Genomic DNA, 20,474 nt, shown 5'->3' on the forward strand with positions numbered 1-20,474 from the left:
GAGATCTGAGGCTGAATGCCCTTGACTGCTGAAGTGTTCCCTGACTGGAAGGGAACATTCCTGCCTGGTGATTGTCGCGCGATGTCCGTTCATTCATTGTCGCAGCGTCTGCATGGTCTCGCCAATGTACCACACTTCGGGACATCCTTTCCTGCAGTATATGAGGTAGACAACATTGGCCAAGTCGCACAAGTATAATCAGAAATAAACAAATAGGAAAACTATAAAATCTAAATGTTTCTTATATTTTAGAGATTCGTTTTAAGAAGGTAGACACCGAATTGCCTTAGAATTCTGATATCCGATATTCAAGTTTTTAAATTAATAAATGCAGGTAACTTCATATAAATGTACTTATTATCTTGATTTTAGATTACTGATGAAACATGTAGAAAGAGAACCGAATGAAATGTGTTTCTGAAACAAACCTTTTGCATCTTGTAAATTGTTTACAAATGAAAAATTATTTTTTTTAAATTCGAAAGTAAATCTTTAATTATCTCTACTTTTAAAACTGTGTTCATTAAAGGTGAATGGAGAAGTCAGGGACCAGTAACAATAAAATACAGAACGGCCACACGACAAAGGCTGGTTATGTGTTGTAAAAATACCAGGTAAGTATTGCATAATTTAACAGGCGAGCTAAAGTTCATACAACACGGTAAACCATACAGAGGTTGAGATGATGTCATGATCCACAAGACCGAGTCTGAGCAATTTTCTCAATGTCATCTCAACCCTCAGGCGTTTTATTGTTTTGGGACACAGAACAACCTGCACATTTATATATATAGTTGCAGCCTGTGTGATTGTGTTGGGGTGGTGGGATTGTTGGCAGAAGCAGGTATCATGTTACACAACAAGCTCAGAATCAGCAAGAGTCCAAAGATTTGAACTGAAGCTGCATTGCACTGTATGATACACGCAGCGAAGCCGGTTCTTTCCATCTTCTCGCCATCCGACACAAAATCATGACGATGCAATGTTGAACCCGGCTCTCTCTGCACCCCCCGCCCCTCCTCCCCCTTTCCTGGCAATCAGCCTGGTCGGTGACAGGCGAGGGGGCGGGGGCGGGGGCGGGGCCACTGCGGAGAGAGGGGGCGTGGCAAAGGAGGCGTTGAGTGATGCAGGAGCTAACCAATAGCGATGGAGAGCCGGCTTGTCAATCAAGCCAATTGGGGGGGGGAAGAGAGGAGAGGTTCAGGATCGGTTGCAAAGAGGTTGTTTAGGCCGGGAGAAGAGCAGGGGGAGGGGGAAAATATTAGTCCAGCATCCGAACCATTTCAGGTAGGACTTTTCCTCGGCATATTAGAGTCGCTCGGTAGTGTCGTTACGGAGATTTTATGATAAAATCCTGGGGTTTGAGGTGGGTAACCAGGGGCTAACACTGGTTGCTAGGGCATGTTTTCCCTGCTCACCTGCACTGGCCAGGTGTATGGAGGAGGAGGTCATGGTACTTAACCCCCCCCCCCCCCCCCCCCCCCGTTCATTTATCGATATTTTTGGACCTCCGACTTTTAACAGGAGCTTTTGGAAAGTGTATCTCAGATGGAGAGAGGGGAATGAGTTAAGGAAGCGGCAACAGCATTGCGGAATTTGCACCTCGGTCCCTCCTCCAGGCAAAGGCAGGGAGATCCTAGGCACAATTCCAGGCGACACCACTGTTTCCTTCTGGTGGTTAGACATTCTATATTTGCGATTTTCCCCACTTATTTTTAAGACCCCCGTTTTTAAAAAAGTATTTATAAACCGGAAAATTGCTGCAGTGACCCATTGACCGCATTTGGAAAATTGGCAAATCGAACAGGAGAAACTGGCAGGATTAGGTAGAACAATTTGTATTGAATGATTTCCCCTCTGCTTTCGTAATATAACATTACTTTTTGCAGAAATCTAACATGATCCTCGGTGTAATCCTAACAATTGCTATGTCTCCGGTTTTCTTGCTGTAATCGTAATCTCAAGAAACGAAAACATTTGATTCTGAAGGGATGATTCTGTGAAGCAAAATATTTTTCAGAAAAACGGTTGCCTCGTGTAGTTTATCTTGTAACTTGCATTACACTCTGAACGCAAGCTCAAATGTTCACCTACAAGTTGTTTCTCGGAAAGCAGCTATTGAACAACTGTAAAGGTTGAAAGCTGTACACGAATGATATTTGATTCTTACTGAATGAGTTAGCATTAGATTCGTGTTGTGCCAGCTAAGTAAGGACATTTATGTATCCATGACAGTTTTTAACAGCAACAGCGGAGTTCTAATACACTGCCGTCTGCTGTCCGTGGATAGTTAGCTTGCCTGGCTGGATTGATTTTGTGGTTTTACACCTTAAATCTTCTCAAACACTTCTGTTTATTGGATATTTTTCGTTTGAGCGGATCTTTTTTTTTTGTTTCGTTATTGAAAACACGTGATATTTTATGCAAATTAATACCAATGCTATTTAAATGAAGTTTTTAAGGTGTAATGGCTTGTAATGCGATCAAATGTGTTATTGGGGCATTCGTTGAACACGTTCTTCTGAAAACCTTGGTTTGTTCACAACCAGTTCACAAAATACCCTAACTCCTCGGAGGATACCACCACCCTGTTTACATATGACATCATGATACCCATAACATTTGCCTATTCTATCTTCATTAATAGAAACATGATTGACCAATCGCTTTTATTCAATGAGAATAATTCATCCTGTAATATGTATCTTTGGAATGATCACTGATATTAATTCAAACCAGCAGCTAATCTTTCAAAGCAGTTTCCCTCGAACGACTTTGGTTGGCACTTGATGTTCTTTTAGAACTGAGGAAAGAAAAAGGTGCAACTATTGCATGAAGTTAGCTAAAATCTACTCAAATAAGATCCATGCTTATGAAAATATACAGAAGTATGCACATCAACATTTAAAATGAAGCTTATTCTAAAATCTTTCAGTGATAGTCTAAGGGTAATTAAAAGCCATTAATCCCTTTTTAAAAATGTTTTCCTGCTGCTGTCTGCAGATAATATGGAAGCTTAGCTAAAGACACAGAACCAAACTAATTGGTATACAGTAAACAAAATGCCACAAAGTGAATTCAAAGTAAAACTATACTTATTATCTCTGCTCATGCACATTTTAATATGTCTGCACTCTCATGAGAATGATAGGTTAGTGGGTATATCACTGGACTAGCAATCCCAATGCCAGGAGTAATGACATAGAGACTGGAGGTCAAATCCCACCATAGCAACTGGGGAATTTAAATTTGGATATTTAAATTAATCTGGGATTAAAAAGCAAATATCAGTACTGTTGACCATGTATCCACCTGATTGTCATAAAAAAAAACATCTGGTCCACTAATCTCCTTTAAGGAAAACTGCTGTGCTTGTCTATTCTGACCTATGTGAGTCTCAACACACAACAGTGTGGTTGACACTTCAATGCCCCCTGCACTCAGTTATCACCACCAACTTCTCAATAAACGAAGCCTATATTCCATGAATGAACATTGACAAGTCTTGTAAATTGGTCTGTAATTTCCATGAAAATTGAAGGATATAAAATTGAGAGAACTGAATTGGCAAATGGCAGCTTTGGCCTTGGCTCTGTTCAACATGTTTCTCTCAAACAGATTGTCTGCTGGTTTACACAGCATTTAATCTGGTCGCCTTTTCATTTAATATGGTCACCAGAACCATAATTATTTCACTGCAACTATCAATACTTGAATTGCCAGATTTATACAAAAAATTTAATATTACTGCCGAGTTCCCATTCTCGCTGGTCAATAGACATCTTTAGTTGATGGTTTAATACTGGCTTATTTGTGTAACACTGAAAGTTTGGATATATCTTTTTGTTATCATGGTTTATTGCCTTTTACAAGGTTATAATTTAAAGACTTCAATATAATTTAACAGCGGATCTAAAATGTATGATAACTTCCAAATTGAAAATGCTGTTTAATGAAAAATGTCAATTAAATGAGTTTGTTTAATTTGCATTATTTGTTTTTAGTAGCAAGTTAAATGTTTGAAGTATCCAGCTATCAGACTTTAGAAACATAAATTAACACAATGGCACCATCCAGGATGCCAATGGGATTGACATCCCATTCACCACCTTAAACATTCATTTCCTCCACCAGCAATTCAGAGTGGCATCAGTGTATACCATCTACAAGATGCAATAACTCATTAAGACTCCTTCAACAGCGCCTTCCAAATCCATGAGCTCTACCATTTCAAAGAGGAAGGGTGGCTGACGCATTAGAACACCATTATCTGGAAGTTGACCCTCCAAGCCATACACCATCATGCTTGGAACTATATCCCTGTTCCTCCACTTTTGCTGGGTCAACATCCTGGAACTCCCTTCCTAACAACACTGTGGTTGTACCTACACTAAAAGGCTACTAGCTATTCAAGAAGGTGGCTCACCCCCACCTTCTCCAGGGTGATTAGGGATGGGCAATAAATGCTGGCCAGCCGGTGATGTCCACACCCTGTGAAATCTTTGTGAATCACAGAATTGTTACGGCGTAGATGGAGGCCATTTGGTCTGTCATATTTGCACCAGCTCTCCAAATGAGCATTATGACTTAATGCCGTTCTCCTGACTTTACCTGGTGATGTGACCATCAATGCACTCGAGACACGATAGGAAGTAAACTGTGGCTTTAATAGACTTGCAACGGAGCCTGCCTGCGACCAGAAGAACTGAGGGCAGACTCACAAGGCTGCAGCACTTTATACTTCCGGTAGTGGAAGGGGCCATGGGCAGAGCCGAGGGTGGAGCCCTGTACAAGCTCCTCATCTCCCCCTGTGGGCAGAGCCGCGCAACGGCTCACAGACAGAGCCCACAAGGACACAATACTATACAGTGTGAATTACATGATGTACATTTACCACACCTGGTACCTCTGCACATTGTTTCTATTCAAATAATCATCCAATGCTTTCTTGAATGCCTCAATTGATCCAGCCTTTCTCATTTCCAGGCAATGCATTCCAAACCTCATAACTGATGTTTCTCATCCCTGGAACCATTCTCTTCCGCGCACACTCCAATACTTTTATATCTTTCTAATGGTGTGGTGACCAGAATGTATGCAATACTCCAGCTGATGCAGGTGCAGACATGCACTTTTGGGTGCCCTGCCCCCTGATGATGTGACGGCCCCACCCCAGTTATGTTGAGCCCCACCCTGAATGACATCAATGCCCCCCTGACCACACCCACTTTCAGCTCAAAGGCATAGAAACTCCAAATCTCGCTTCCCATTCCGGTTGCTGCCTAGTCCTCTCAATCTCAACCCTGTTGTCCGGCTGGTTTCTGGCTCTGGTTGAGCCTCCCCGGTCCTTCTGGCCTAACTTTCTTCCCAACTCCCGACTGTTGCTCTGCTCACCTTTCGCTTGGCTGACTGGGCTCCTCGCTCTTGTACTCTGGTGATATGCATGCGCATTAATGCATTTGTTGTATAGTTGTATGGATGTATAGATGTTCATCAGTATACATAATCATAGGTATGACCTCCGGCCAGCGGATAGCGCAGACATGCATCTCGTGACTAACTGGACTTGGAAGTTGTTGGTAATAGGACATACAGTAAGATTGTTGCAGTTAGAATAGCTCCATAGTAATTTAAGTAACCTTGTTTGTATATAGATCTGTTGGCTATCTTTCAACGTGTTTGACAATAAATCATTATTCTGGTTGAACACATATATGTGCTGTGTGTGTCTTCATCATCGGAGGAACCATGGAACATAACTTGCTCAATGCCCCAATTAATGAATCCCAGGATTCTGTATGTTTTATTATCTGCTCTCTCTGCCTGTCCTGTCATCTTCAATGATCTGTGCACATATTAACCCAGGTCCCTCTGCTCCTGCATCTCCTTAAAAATTTTGCTCCTTACTTTATATTGTCTGTCCATATTCTGCTTACAAAAATGCATCCTTTCGCACTTCTCCACATTGAACTTTATCTGCCACTAAACTAACTTGTCTGTGTCCTTTGTACATCCTACACTGTCCCCCTCCCACAGTTTACATAGTATCATCTACAAACTTTGAAATTGTCACCTGCATACCAAACCCAGGTCAATATATATATATATATATATATATATATATATATATATATATATATATATATATATATTACTGTCTGCTTCCTATTATTAAGCCAATTTTGTATACCCATTGCTACTGTCATTTATTCCATGGGTTGAACTTTTCTCAAGTCTGTTGTGTAGTACTGTATTGCGATGCCTTTCGAAAGTACAGGTACACCAGATCAACAGCATTATCCTCATTCACCCTTCGTTGCCGCTCCAAAAAACTCAATAAGTTTTTTTTTCCAATTAAGGGCAATTTAGTGTGGACAATCCATCTAATCTGCACATCTTTGGCTTGTCATGGTGCAACCTACACAGACACGGGGAGAATGTGCAAACTCCACAAAGACAGTGATCTGAGGCCAAGTTCGAACCTGGGTCCTCAGCGTTGTAGGCCACAGTGCTAACAACTGTGTCAGCGTGCTACCCCTCCAGTAAGTTAGTTGAGCACTGTTTCCCCATTAGAAATCCATGCAGGCACTTCCCAACCAACCCACATTCTCCACCTGTCTACTAAGTTTATCCATAATAATTAATAATAAACTTTATCGTCACCAGTGGGCTTACATGAAATGAAAATCGCTTATTGTCACGAGTAGGCTTCAATGAAGTTACTGTGAAAAGCCCCTAGTCGCCACATTCCGGCGCCTGTCCGGGGAGGCTGGTACGGGAATCGAACCGTGCTGCTGGCCTGCTTGGTCTGCTTTAAAAGCCAGCGATTTAGCTCAGTGAGCTAAACCAGCCCCTTAACATTAACACTGCAATGACGTTACTGTGGAAAGCTCTTTGTCGCCACATTCCAGCGCCTGTTTGGGTACATAGAGGGAGAATTCAGAATGTCCAATTCACCTAACAGCCCGTCTTTCGGGACTTGTGGGAGGAAACCGGACCACCTGGAGGAGACCCATGCAGACACTGCGAAAACGTGCAAACTCCGCACAGGTAATGACCCAAGCTGGGAATCGAACCTGGGACCTTGGCACTGTGAAGCAACAGTGCCAACCACTATGCTACCGTACTGCCAATTACTCACTACTGATGTTAAGCTGACTGGTCTGTAATTGCTGGGTTTATCCTTAGAGCCTTTTTTGAACAAAACTGAATATCGTAATCTATTTATCAATGAAAGTTGTAGTGGCTGGATGGATAATTGGGCAGTTTTATCAGCTTCAGAGAGGATGAGTCAGCATAGCTTAATCCATTGCCTGTGTCCTAAGTAACTGGTCAATACTGCATCTAATAGATGAGATAAGTCTGCAACATCCATTTGAAAATTTGCTTATTTTTAAAAGTGACGGACAACACATAGGGAAGCAGGGGTTTAAACTGATAGTTGCAAACAGAATTGTTGACATAAGTAGTTGAGCATGTAAAATATTAAAGCTTTTAGCTGCCAAGAATTCACTGACTGAGCATTGAAACCTTGTTTCTTTATCAACATCACACTGCTTTGTAGCTTTATTACAAACTATGAATTGATTTGGTTTGAGCAGCAATGCAACAGGATCTAGTAATAGTATGGTCACTATTTCTGGTGCTTAGTTATTTACAAAAGTTAATATTTATTTTTAAAACAATAGCCCATTAGTTACTATAATATTGATTGGAATTGTGCATGGTTATCATTTTGCTCATACTCCCTCATTCACAATGCACATTTGCCTCCATTGTTAATATGCAGAAGTTAGCAAATTAATGGATCCTGTGACTGCAATGTTGGCATATGATGAGTAATATGTTAGCCAGAGCATCCTGATGTTGGCTCGGTAATTGTCCTGCTCAGCAGAACTGAAGGGGGTAATTTGCTCCATTGTGCTAGTGCTAGTTTTTCAGTTGGAACTATTTGCTATCTCCTGGGGCTAAATGTTTCATCAGAATTGTGGTCAGGGTTAAAAGTACCCCAAATTAAAGAAAAATTGCTTGAAATACTTAGCTGGCAGCGTCTGTGGCGAGAGAAAAGCGGTTAATTTTTCAGGTGCACAACCTTTCTGTTTTATTTCAGATGCCTCGCATCTTTAGTATTTTGCTATTGGGTCAAAATTAGCACAGGCTAGTATAAAGGTATCTGGCATAGCAAGGGTGAATGTGGTCTGGGAAACAGTACCGTCCCAGTGTGATGCAAAGAGATACATGATCTAATAATAATATAATAATCGCTTATTGTCACAAGTAGGCTTCAATGAATTTACTGTGAAAAGCCCCTAGTCGCCACATTCCGGCAACCGTTCGGAGAGGCTGGTATGGGAATTGAACCGCACTGCTGGCCTTGTTCTGCATTACAGGTCAGCTGGTTAGCCCGCTGTGCTAAACCAGCCCCATGTGATGCAAAGAGACACATGACCTAAAACTAGAGTCGGTTGTGGACTGGATAGAAACTGGTGTAGAAGCATGCATGGAGTTAGCTCATAGCTTCTACATAGTTTTGTGTTGGCAATAAACAGTTAATGGTCAACCATACAAAACTCGGGGGGGGTGGTATGTGGCACAGTGGCTAGCACTGGGGCTGCGGCGCTGAGGACCCAGTTTAAATCCCAGCCCTGGGTCACTGTCCGTGTGGAGTTTGCACATTCTTTCCATGTCTGCGTGCGTTTCACCGCCACAACCCAAAGATGTGCAGGTTAGGTGGATTGGCCACGCTAAATTGCCCCTTAATTGGAAAAAAATAATTGGGTACTCTAAATTTTATTAAAAAACATATAAGAATCGGAATCTCTTTGTAAGACCTACTGAATATACAGCAGTCTTCTAAACTGAGACTAGTACAACCACCCTATGACCCACCCTATTTTCATTGTGGTGCTCATGGATTCCCGGGAGTTGGCTTTAAAAGTGAGAGATACTGGGCCAGCTGGTCTATTGGCACCAGCCAAATGGATTACAATAGTATTTTCCAGTTCTGTTGATTCTATGTTCCAAAGCTGCATAACTAGTAGAGTTTTGGCAATGTGACTGGGCTAATCATCCAGAGGTTCAGGCCAGTAGTTGGGGGAAACGATGTTCAAATCCCACTATGCCTGCTGGTGGAATTTAATTTCAATTAATTGGAAGCTAGACTCTATGATGGTGACTGAAGTTATCATCAGTTACCAAAAAATTCCACCTGGTTTACTGATTCGTTTTGGGAAAGGAAATCTGCCACCCTTGCCTGATCTGACCAGCATGTTACCCAAGACCCACAGTGCTGTGGTTGACTCTTAACTGCTCTCTGAAAATGGGTATGCCACTCACTTTAAGAGCAGTGAGGGAAATTCAACAAGCACTGACCTTGCCACATCGTAACTTGTAAGATTTTCCAAGATAAAACTTCACATCCCAGTCATTAACCTTCAGTTTCACACTTTGTGCACTAAACAGAGCTTCATGAACCCCAGAAGCTGCAGATCACCATACTAAAGTTCACATCATCACTAATGTACTTGAGTAAAAATCTTATTGCCCTGACTTGCTGTGAGAACACAACAAGAAATCCACTAGTTTAAAGTTTGGACCATTTGTGTTACTTTTTCTATTTCACTTTTTCTATTTCTCCTCTTTGGTTTTTTGGTTTCAATTAACTTTTCATAGAAGTGGACAGTTAATTTTGGTCAAAAAAATTATGTTCTCAGTATTAGAAAAATAATAAAATAATTTGAGCGTTTTCTGATTTTCTGTATCGAAATGACAGATCATGGGCCTTTTTTAAACGGGTAAACAAGGCGATTTGGGGTTTTGTGTGGGCGGGTAAAACCCTGTGAGTGAGGAAAGTATTGCTGGAGTGTAGTTGAGGGGAGGATGGGATGGCGCTGCTGAACTTTAGTAACTATTACTGGGCGGCAAATATAGCCATGATTAGGTAGTGGGAGGTGGGGCAGGATCGGTGTGGGAGCGAGTGGAGGCGGCATTGATAACAGCACCTCTGCTGTTCGCGCCGGCCTGGTAATCCACAAGCTTGGTGGTAGTGGTGGCCCTGAGAGTCTGGAGGCAGTGGAAGAAGCACATGAGAGTGGAGGGAGATCGGTCTGGGCCCCAATTTGTAACAATCATCGGTTTGTACCGGGAAGGCTGGATGGGGGGGGGTTTCAGAGGTGGCAGAGAGCAGGGATCAAGAGGATGGGGGATTTATTCATAGATGGGGGATTCCTCAGTTTGACGGATTTAGAGGGGAAATAGAAGGGGCTAGTTTAGCACGGTGGGCTAAATAGCTGGCTTGCAACGCGGAACAATGCCAGCAGAGCAGATTCCATTCTCGTTCTGGCCTCCCCGAACAGGTGCCGGAATGTGGCGCGGGGCTTTTAACAGTAACTTCATTGAAGCTTACTTGTGACAATAAGTTATTATTATTATTATTATTATTATTATTATTATTATTATTATTACGAAGGCAGGTTTCAACCTTTCTGCTCTTACCGCCACGGGGGATACAAGACGGGGTAGTTTCTGGAACGGGGGTGGGAGAGCGAAGGTATCGGATATCTACAAACAACTTATGGAGTCGGAGGTAACTCCGATAGAGGAGCTAAAGGGCAAATGGGAAGATGAGTTAGGGGGAGAGATGGAGGCAGGTTTGTGGGTGGATGCCTCATCATGTGCCAGGCTCAGCCGAATACAATTTAAGGTAGTTCACTGGGCGCACAGGATGGTGGCCCGGATGAGCAAGGTTTTCTGGGTAGAGGACAGGTGTGCAGGGGGACCAGCAAATCATGTCCATATGTCCATATGTTTTGGGCATGCCCGAAGCTTAGAGGATTCTGGCAAGGTTTTGCAGATGTCATGTCCACGGTACTAAAAACACGGATGGTGCCAAGTCCAGAGGTGGTGACTTTTCGAGTATCGGAAGATCTGGGAGTCCAGGGGTCAAGAGAGGCTGATGTCTTGGCCTTTGCCTCACTGGTAGCCCGGAGACGGATATTGCTAGTGTGAAGGGACTGTAAGCCTCCAAAATTGGAGACCTGGGTGAGCGACATTGGTGGGTTTCTCAGTCTTGAGCAAATCAAGTTCGTCCTAAGAGGGTCAATGCTAGAGTTCGTCCAGAGGTGGCAGCTGTTTGTCGACTTCGGGGAAAATTAACTCAGCAGAGGCAAAAACATTAAAAGGTGGAGAGGGGAGGAAAGTTTGGCTATTTTCTGTTTCGGGTAGGAGGGACTTGTTAGGGATAGATATGATTTATGCAATATATTTATATTTGGATTTGCATTGTTTACTGTTACTGTTATTATTACAAAATTATAAATACTTTAAAATGTTTTTTTAAAAAAAAACATTGCATTCACTTTTGGCTTATAACATATTACCATAAGACGTAGAAGCAGAATTAAGCCACTCGGCCCATCTGAGCTCATGAAATAAATTGTAAGGATCTTCCTGTTCCCCTTTCCTTCTTTTAATTTTCGTTAATCTATTCGCCGTTGCCATTTTTTGTCCATGAATGATTGATGCCTTTAAGATCAAGCAGCTTGCCTTTAATTTAAAAAAAAGGAAACTCCAGCAGGATGTGCTGTTTGGTTTGAGATCAGTGCTGACACTTCTTGATGGACTTGGCAATGAGTTGTTTTAAAATTGCCACGCCTTGGATGATACTCAATGCTGATTACTCTGGAATGTTTCTTCCTCTGTGTGACTGTTTTTTTTTCTTTGGTATTAATTTTGGTCACCGCTCTGATTTTTCTCTCATATCTAATGGATTCTTTCTAAAGATCCAAAGAAAATACCTTTTTTCCTCTGGACAGCCAGATTAAACTGCAAAGAAATCCAATCCAGCCATTGGCTGAAGGCTGGGCCAATTGTTTTAAAAATCCAGCAGCTTTGCAGGAGCTCTCTCCAGGAAAATGGATCCAGCCAGCGTTTCCTCTCTATCAGTGTTTAGTTCCTGAAGACAGAGCTGGAGGGAGTTCTTTGGGTTTCTCTCCCTGAAATGCTAACAGACCTCTCAAATCTCGTGGAAGTTGCTTTTTTGATACTCTGTTTTTCCTCCGTAAAGCTGGGAAATATTCTGGTGAATCTGGAAACCAATTAGGTTTAAACCACAGGCTGAAGCTGGGGAGAAAGTGAGATCGAGAATCGCACAAGGTAAGCCTGAGGCTGCTCTTTTGAGTGACTCCCCCAGAGGAAACTCTACAGCCTGGGCGTTCTGAGTGTATGCTGCTACCAGAAGATCCTCATTATGTCCAACCGGTGTATTCAATCACTCAGCATCCTGGGAGGACAGCCTGCGGCAGTGATTTCAATATCTGAAGCAATGACACTCATCTCTTTTCACCTTAATCTCTCTTATTTTTGGTAATCTTTTAAAAAAATTAAATTTAGAGTGCCCAATGATTTTTTTTTTACAATTAAGGGACAATTTAGCGTGGCCAATCCACCTAACCTGCACATCATTGGGTTGTGGGGGTGAAACCCACACAGACATAGGGGGAATGTGCAAACTCCACACGGACAGTGACCCAGGGCCAGGATTCGAACCCGGGTCCTCAGCGCCGTGAGGCAGCAGTGCTATCCACTGTGCCACATGCCACCCAATCTTTCTTATTTTTACCCTTTTCCTCTCCATATGTGTGTGTCTGTCTTGTGTGTTTGGGGCCAAAAGATCATAAGACATAAGAGCAGATATAGGCCATTTGGCCCATCGAGTCTGCTCTGCTATGCAATCATGACTGATGTGTTTCTCATCCCAATTATCCTGCCTTCTCCAATAACTCCATACTCCCTATTAATCATGCACCCATCTATCTTAAAAACACTGATCTGGTCTACACCTCCTTCTTCGGCAATGAGTTCCACATATTAACCACCCTCTGACTGAAGTTTTAAAAGATTGTCCCTTGAGTCTGAGGCTGTGGCCTCAGGTTCCAGTTTTTCCTACAAATGGAAAGATCTACTCCATCTAGGCCTCTCAGTATCCTGTAACTTTCAATAAGATCCCCCCCTCATCCTTCTAAACTCCAACGAGTACAGACTGAGAGTCCTCAACGGCTCCTCATATAGCAAGCTCTTCACTCCAGGGATCATTGTTTTGAACCTCCATTTCCATGGCCAACATAATCATATTTCACTCATCAAGGCCAACACGAATGTTAAACAGAAAAAGAGCAAGATTTGCATTTCTATAGCACCTTTCACAACCTCAGGTTAGCCCAAAACGAGTTACAACTCCAATGTTGTACTTTTGCAATTGATGGTGGGACGGTAAAAGGGGGAAGAAGTGGATTAGCTGACCATTATTCTATTGTAATTATCGCATGTTTTAACATTTTTGTTATAAATAAACAGTTGTTATGTTTCCCTTGCAAATCATGTTGGTGCAGTCAAGGGCCAAAGATCTCAGAAACCTTATGCAAATTATTGGTTAATTCACTTATGTTGGGACTCGGGAGGTCTTTGGGGCTGGAATCAACCACGCACTAGCCCAGGGTGTTGTAACAAAATGTAAATTATCTCTTTACAATGCATCATTACTGAGATAATTAAAAATACAATGCCAACAGTCAATTCTCCCAGTCAAAAAGTATTATATAATTAGATGTTATATATTATGGCACCACGCCAAGATACCCGTTTGGAAAGCTAGTGCAGACACAATGGGTTAAATGGCCTCCTATGCCATAACAATTCTGTGATAATTCCATCACTCATGTACTTGGTTCTTAGGAACGAGGCAATTCTAGTGACAATATAGAGCCAGTTCTAGTGTGGAATACAATTAAGCATTGCGAACAAATACATGCCAATCACTTTAATTTGATTACTGCAACTTATTTTTATCTCCATTGATAGTCACGACGGGGGTGATTCTCCGCTCCGCGGGCCAAGTGCGCACGCTGTTGTGAACGCCGTCGCGTTTCACGACGGTGTGAACAGGGCCCCGGCACGACCTAAGCACAGCGGTGGAGTAGTTCACGCAACTCCAGCCACCCCAACCCGCGCATGCGCTGTTGGGGCAGCTCAATCCTGCGCATGTGCAGTTGGGCTGCGCCATCCTGCGCATGCGCGGGGGACTTCTTACGCGCGCCGGCTCCGACGCAATATGGCATGGGTGTTCAGGGGCCAGCCACGGCGAAATGTAGGCCCGAGGGGTGGAGAGGCCGGCCCGCCGATTGGTGGGCCCCGATTGCGGGCCAGACTCCTTCGGAGCCCCCCCCCCCCCCCCCCCCCCCCCAAACAGGCTGCCCCTGAGTGTTCCCGCAGAGTTCCCGCCGGCAGCGACCGGGGTAGACGGCGCCGGCGGGACCCTGTCGTGTCGGAGCGGCCAAGCGGTGATTTTCCAAACGGCCCGGCCCGATTTGCGCCGTGCTGGTTTTGGGGGGGTGGGAGAATCGCGTGCGGGGGTCGGGGCGGCGTGGCGCGATTCGCGCGGCGCCCCAGCGATTCTCCCACCCGGCGTGGGAGGGTGAATACCGCCCTACATGTCCCATTTATTCTGCATTTGAAATTAAGGTCTGCAGTACTAGTCGGAAATTTCATGCAAACAATTCTAGCACATTTTGTTTTTATTCTTTTTGATGGAATATGGACATTGTTGAACTTGTTGTGTGACATACATTGGAAATGTATAGCCACTCCATATATCTGTACTCTCTTCCACCTTGGAAACCCTCAAGAGTTCTGTTTCCCCAACTCCTGACAGCTTGTACATCCCACTTTAACTTTGCATGTCTGCATGTCACCAATGATGAGCCATTGAGCTGTTGTCAGCTCCTTCTTCAGTTCTCCACCTGAAGGCAAGTCCAATCCACAACACGACGACTGTCAACATGGGTAGAGCAAGGAGGAAGGTTCTGAATCAACCCCAGCCAGAATGGGGTTTGAACCCTGTCCTGTTGCCACCAATCTGATCCACACCAGCTTCCAGCCAACTGGTCTCCCAAGGTGTCTGAATTATTATGGCAACATACACTTTCAACATACATATTGTAGTCCATAGTTATGAATAGTGATGGTAGAGAATCCAATTTTCGTAACATCACAAAGCTGATCAGGAATCTTTCCCACTTTTTCTACCTGTCATTAGTGTATGTTGGAAGGATTTACAAGTTGGTGCTCCACCTGTTTGGCCCATTATGTACACATCTTCTTTGGCCACCAAGTTCTGGATTGCGACTTGTACCTGGGGCTTCTGGCTCAAAGATAGCACTACTCACTGTGTCATAAGACCTCCATTCAACTGTCTAAGCCTGAGCTTTGGAATTTCCTCCTTAAATCTCTCCATCTCTTCCCCTGTCACATGCTATAATATTATATTTGCCATTGCCAGACGAGGGCTGAACTCAAATCTGAATATTTTGCTTCTCTAATGTCTGATCCTGCAGCAGTTACTCTGTTGCCAGGTGAATATTCAGGTGGATTTGCCTCCTTCCTACCACGTTCTATCATGTGAAATACAGTTTTAAAGCCCTACAACTGCAGAAAAATGTTTTCTCCAAACCTTCATGTTTTCACTGCATGTGTAGGACAACTGTTTAGTGTGAAAGGGTCTCTTTTTTTTTTTGAAGAAACATTTTTAAGCTGATTCCAACATCAGGTTGAGGATTAACAATGAAGGCAATTGATTGTAGTGTCGGATCTGGGAGCTGTTCTGAAAGCAGGATAGGTCATGATACCACAGGAAGTATGATTCATAAATCATTAACATGTCTACATTACTAGGATTGCTTGGCATTACCAGAACAACAAACATGTATAATTTCAATAACCAGGAATATGATTTTGCATTATTGACTGGATCTATGCAGTAAAAATAAAAATCTTTCTTTATATAGCTAATTTGGCAAAGCATCAGAGCATCACTTAGAACATAAGAAATAGGAGCAGGAGTAGGCCATCTGGCCCCTCGAGCCTGCTCCGCCATTCAATGAGATCATGGCTGATCTTTTGTGGACTCAGCTCCACTTTCCGGCCCGAACACCATAACCCTTAATCCCTTTATTCTTCAAAAAACTATCTATCTTTACCTTAAAAACATGTAATGAAGGAGCCTCAACTGCTTCACTGGGCAAGGAATTCCATAGATTCACAACCCTTTGGGTGAAGAAGTTCCTCCTAAACTCAGTTCTAAATCTACTTCCCCTTATTTTGAGGCTATGCCCCCTAGTTCTGCTGTCACCCGCCAGTGGAAACAACCTGCCCGCATCTATCCTATCTATTCCCTTCATAATTTTAAATGTTTCTATAAGATCCCCCCTCATCCTTCTAAATTCCAACGAGTACAGTCCCAGTCTACTCAACCTCTCCTCATAATCCAACCCCTTCAGCTCTGGGATTAACCTAGTGAATCTCCTCTGCACACCCTCCAGCGCCAGTACGTCCTTTCTCAAGTAAGGAGACCAAAACTGAACACAATACTCCAGGTGTGGCCGCACTAACACCTTATACAATTGCAACATAACCTCCCTAGTCTTAAACTCCATCCCTCTAGCAATGAAGGACAAAATTCCATTTGCCTTCTTAATCACCTGTTGCACTTGTAAACCAACCTTCTGTGACTCATGCACTAGCACACCCAAGTCTCTCTGAACAGCGGCATGCTTTAATATTTTATCGTTTAAATAATAATCCCGTTTGCTGTTATTCCTACCAAAATGGATAACCTCACATTTGTCAACATTGTATTCCATCTGCCAGACCCGAGCCCATTCACTTAACCTATCCAAATCCCTCTGCAGACTTCCAGTATCCTCTGCACTTTTCGCTTTACCACTCATCTTAGTGTCATCTGCAAACATGGACACATTGCCCTTGGTCCCCAACTCCAAATCATCAATGTAAATTGTGAACAATTGTGGGCCCAACACGGATCCCTGAGGGACACCACTAGCTACTGATTGCCAACCAGAAAACTTGATACAGTTGGTAAGAGGATTCAATCTAGTTAGTATATTTATGAATATGAAGAATCTAGTTCTTTCTCTCCATGTGCACTCTGCTTTAACAATCACTTTTAAACTGTTCTTATTTTAAAGGAACTATCTGCTGAAAATAAGGCAGCCTGTGAATTTATTCTGGAACATTGACTCTCCTTCTGATCTGATCAAAATTACTGTCTAGAATTGTGACTGTGTAAGTAATATAATAACCAACACTATCTGACAATAGTAATCCTGTTACAATCAACTCCTGTCATTCACAACTTCCTCCATCGCAAATGAATTTACTCACACGAATGTGTATGTACACCAAATCGAGGTTCGCCACCAAAAAACCATACTCAGCTGCAATTTAGACTCTCGTGTTGAACTGTTAGACTGTAAACGCTCATTGTTTCCATACTTTTCCTATGTAGAAAGCGTGCACTGCGCATGTGTTGTCTTTGCGCAGGCTCACTGTTTGTGATTTCACCCTTCAAGATTTTGCAGGAAGGGAACACCTGTGAGCAATGGGAGTTGATTATACTTTTATAATATAAATGAAAAGCCTTTTTCAAGTTAATTACGAAAGTTTGTGACTCAACTTTAAAAAAACAATCAAAAGAAATATTCCACATTATGGGCAGCACCGTAGCACAAGTGGATAGCACTGTCGCTTCATAGCACCAAGGTCCCAGGTTCGATTCCCCGCTGGGTCACTGTCTGTGCGGAGTCTGCACGTTCTCCCCGTGTTTGCGTGGGTTTCTGCGGGTGCTTCGGTTTCCTCCCACAGTCCAAAGAAGTGCAGGTTTGGATTGGCCATGATAAATTGCCCGTAGTGACCAAAAAGGTTAGGAGGAGTTATTGGGTTATGGGGATGAGGTGGAAGTGAGGGCTTAAATGGGTCCTTGCAGACTCGATGGGCCGAATGGCTTCCTTCTGGACTGTATGTTCTAAGTCATTCTAAGTGCATTTAATATCCTTTTTTTGAATTATTTTTATTAAAGCTTTTTCCAACCAGGATTTGTACATAACAAAAAGAAAAACAATAAATGCAAAATATTTAACAAAACGAGGTGGCTGCTAACAGTATACAAAACGAAAATACACGTTATATCAACAAGCCACCTCACCTAAGCCACCCCCCCGCCGTTGCTGCTGCTGCTGACACTTTACTGCTCCCCTAGAAAGTCAAGGAAAGGTTGCCACCGCCAGGAGAATAAAGACAAACTTTATTCGCTCCAGGCTGAGAAACCCAGCCATATCGCTAATTTAGAGAACCCAATTATTTTTTTTGCAATTAAGGGGCAATTTAGCGTGGCCAATCCACCTACCCTGCACATCTTTGGGTTGTGGGGGTGAAACCCACGCAGACACGGGGAGAACGTGCAAACTCCACACGGACAGTGACCCAGGGCCGGGATTCGAACCCGGGTCCTCAGCGCCTTGGGCAGCAATGCTAACCACTGTGCCACATGCCGCCCCCAGTGCACCACCTTAAACTGAATCAAATTGAGCCTGGTGCATGATGTGGATGAATTCATCCTGCCAGGGCATCAGCCCACAGGCCCTCATCCAGCTCCTCCTCCCACTTGCCCGTCAGCTCCTCCACTGAGGCTTCCTCCACCTCCTGTAGCTCCTGATATATGTCCGACACTTCCCCTCTCCTACCCAGATGCCAGACACCACCCTGTCCTGTATCCTTCGCGGGGGTAACAGCAGAAAAATCCCCACCTGTTTTTTGAGAGAGTCCCGAACCTGGAGATCTGAAAGCATTTCCTGGGAGGAGGCCAATCTTCTCCTCCAGTGCCTGCATGCTGGGGAAGGTCCCGTCTATAAACAGGTCCTCCATCCTTCTAATGCCTGCCCTATACCAGCCTTGGAACCCCCCATCTATCCCGTCCAGAGCAAATCTGTGGTTGTTCCATTTCGGGGTCCAAACTGAGGCCCCCTCCTCCTCCCTGTGCCTCCTCCACTATCCCAGACCCTCAGTGCCGCCGACACCACCGGGCTTGTGGTGTACCGTGCCGGCGAGAACGGCAGCGGTGCTGTTACTAATGCCCCTAGGCTGGTGCCTTTGCCTGACGTTGCCTCCAGCTGCCCCCACGCCGACCCCTCCTCCATTACCCACTTCCTAATCATGGCCACATTCACTGCCCAATAGTAGCTGCAGAGGTTCGGCAGTGCCAACCCCCCCCCCGGCTACGCTCCAAGAATACCCTCTTGACTCGCGGGGTTTTATTTGCCCAGACGAATCCGTGATAATCCTGTTTACCCGCTTGAAAAAGGATTTGGTGATGAAAATGGGGAGGCACTGAAAAACGAACAAGAATCTGGGAAGAACCGTCATCTACACAGTCTGCACTCTTCCTGCCAGGGAAAGCGGGAGCACGTCCCACCTTTTTGAAGTCTCCCTCCATCTGTTCTACAAGCCGAGATAAATTGAGCCTGTGTTTAGCATCCCATCTCCTAGCCACCTATATACCTAAATATCGAAAGCTCCCAAAGTCCCCCAGTATCCGCATGACCTCCCTCTTCCCTTCTAGCGGGTCTGAAATATACAACAGCAGATCGTCCGCGTGCATTTAATATCCTGTTCGAAAGAAATAATACCAACATCACAAAGTGTGATACAAAAGTACAAGTAAAACTCTGCCGTATGTTCATTTTGAAATAATCTAGCAATAAGGAAAAATGTATTTTTCTAGTTCTAATAATGGGACTTATGTTTAATCCATTGTTTTTGCCCTCTAGCTGTGGTACAGTATGACATGTGAATCCAGTCTAGTGACTTGTCATTTTAATTAGATGCAAAAGGTACAAGCTGAACGTTGGGAAAAGTGAACTGTTTATAATCCACGCCAGGGGCCAGGAGGAGAGACTGGGGGAGCTCCCGCTCAAGACAGTGGAGAGGAGCTTTCGATATTTAGGTATACAGGTGGCTAGGAGCTGGGATGCCGTACAATTTATCCTGTTGGATTCCATGCCATATGTATTTAAAAGGCTTATCATATGGCCAATACATATTTATGTTTTATTTTTTGGCGTGGTAGCACAGTGGTTAGCACGGTTACTTCACGGTGCCAGGGACTCAAGTTAAAATTCCCGCCTTGGGGCACTGTCTGTGCAGACTCTGCACTTTCTCCCCGTGTCTGCGTGGGTTTCCTCCGGGTTCTCTGGTTCCCTCCCACAAGACATGCTTGTTAGGTGAATTGAACATTCTGAATTCTCCCTCTGCATACCCCAACAGACGCCAGAGTGTGGCAACTAGGGGATTTTTGCAGTAATTTCATTGCAGTTTTGATGTAAGCCTACTTGTGACAATAATAAAGATTATCATTAATAAAAATTGAAGTGGTCGAAATTTAAGTGTGTTTTTCCCATTCCAAATATTACAGTATTTTTGGAATTAAATTTGTTTAGGCATCCCGTAACAGCCTCTCCGAACAGGCGCCGGAATGTGGCGACAAGGGGCTTCTCACAGTAATTTCATTGAAGCCTACTCGTGACAATAAGCAATTTTCACTTTCACTTTCAATAGTAAAATGTATT

The 20,474-nt window shown here is 43.7% G+C and overlaps 1 long non-coding RNA gene across 1 annotated transcript; it reads left to right on the forward strand.

Moving 5' to 3' along the window:
- The first annotated feature begins 1,198 nt into the window (after nt 1-1,198).
- LOC119965490 lies at nt 1,199-19,969 on the forward strand. The gene is made up of 3 exons (XR_005460520.1): nt 1,199-1,287; nt 17,040-17,136; nt 19,731-19,969. It is a non-coding gene; the product is annotated as an uncharacterized LOC119965490 (long non-coding RNA).
- The last annotated feature ends 505 nt before the right edge of the window (nt 19,970-20,474 follow it).

This window comes from Scyliorhinus canicula, chromosome 1 (genome assembly GCF_902713615.1).
Source record: "Scyliorhinus canicula chromosome 1, sScyCan1.1, whole genome shotgun sequence".
Lineage (NCBI taxonomy): Eukaryota > Metazoa > Chordata > Chondrichthyes > Carcharhiniformes > Scyliorhinidae > Scyliorhinus > Scyliorhinus canicula.